The sequence below is a fragment of the Penaeus vannamei genome, chromosome 39, assembly GCF_042767895.1.
Source record: "Penaeus vannamei isolate JL-2024 chromosome 39, ASM4276789v1, whole genome shotgun sequence".
In the NCBI taxonomy this organism is placed as follows: domain Eukaryota; kingdom Metazoa; phylum Arthropoda; class Malacostraca; order Decapoda; family Penaeidae; genus Penaeus; species Penaeus vannamei.
In genome coordinates this window covers 5,524,127-5,526,085 of record NC_091587.1, presented here as the reverse complement: position 1 = coordinate 5,526,085, position 1,959 = coordinate 5,524,127, and positions in this window count along the sequence as shown.

Sequence of the window (1,959 nt, the reverse complement as noted above, 5' to 3'; positions counted from 1 at the left end):
TCATTATGTGATGCATGGTTGATGACGTATCTATCGTCATTACGATGACTTGCAGTCGGTATTGATAAAGAGGTTTTGTGGCGTTGCAGAATAATTTTTTCCACCTGTTGGTATCGTGTATTGATATTGTGGAAAACAGGAGAGAATAAAAGATTAGAATGTTAGAGGGTACTGCAAGCCAAATAGGGTTTGTGACGTGAAAAGCCCAATGCCAATAGTACACCGTCGTACGAGGTCCTACGAATTCCACGAAGCCACGCGAGAGAAAAAAGAAAAAAAAGAAAACAAAACAAAACAAGTCCTAATGGCCGTTACCAAGAACTCTCAAGCCGGACAGAGACTGGGGTATCTACCGAGCCCCCATCGTTCTTTTTATGGTATGTGCTTGTTTAGGGTCGCCGGTACCAGCAACAGTTCAGTTCCCAGAATTCACCAAGAGAAAACCCACGGGCAAATTTGTGAAAGAGGAAAGATGCGTCGAATTATACAAGGGATTTGCTTAACCTTTAAACGATTTTCTTTCCAGCGCCTTCGAACCCCGTTATAACAATCAGGTCACATCAGCTGTTAGAAATAAAATAAAAAGGAAGACATGCAAGTGATCTGGAATTTAGAACTAGGAAACTTTTTCTTAGAAATTCCAGTAAATGCCTAAGCCTCTATTACTTGCGGTCGAACTGGTATCAACCGAATTTTCCTAGTGTTCGAGGCGGCCATCTACCTTTTTTTTTTCCTTCTTTCTTTCTTTCTTTTTTCTTTTTAATACTTTTTTGTTTTGTTTTAGTTCTGTGGTTATTTGCTTTGACGGCGATACGATTGACAGCTACGTTGCCTTGATTTACATAATTATAATGATATTGACCATAAAAAGAAGTATAGTAACCAAAACAGTGATGATAACAATGATGAAAATAAAGAGTAATTATCAAGGTATAACCATAAATGCGTTGATAATTTTAATGGTGATGATGGTGGCCGTAATGATAATAAAAAGTGATAACAATAACAATAATGATAATAACAATAGTTTTGATTATAATGATAACAATAATGATGATGAAGGTGATAATGATTATTATATTGATAATGATAATACCAATGATAATTGCGATTCTGATAATGATAGTAGTAATAATAAAGATAAAGATAATGATTTGATAGTAGATACTGATATGATAATGATAATAATAGTGGTAATTATGATAACGTTAATTTTATATATATATATATATATATATACATATACATATATATATACATACATACATACATATATATATATATATATATATATATATATATATATATATATATATATATATAAATGATAATTGATGATGATAATGATGATGATAATATAATAATGATAATGAAGATAACAATATTAGTAGTATTAATGATAATGATAACAACATTAATTATGGTAATAATGATAATGATAATCATCATGATAGTAATAATAAAGATGGTGATAATAATGGTTATATTGATAATAACAATGATAACGAAGATGATAATAATGATAACAACAGCAGTGATAATAATGATGATAATGATATGATAATGATAGTGATGATCATAATGATGATTATGAAGATGATAATAATAATGATAATAATCATAATGATATCAATAATGATAATGATAATGTAATATTAATAACAACAATGACAATAATACTTAAGATAGTGATAATGATGATAGTGATAATAATAACAATACTGATAATAATGATAACGATAATAATAAAGATGATAACAAATAATAATAATAACGACAACTATAATAGCAATGATAACAACAGTAAAAAAAATGTTAATCTTGGGGAAGTACAAGAGTAAAAGGACATAAAATAGGTACGTATCCCCTTCCTACGCAGAAATAATAGCAGTCGTAACCCCTCATACATAACAGTGAGGAGGAGGTTGTGGCGGCCATATTTTTCTCACCAGCAGCCAC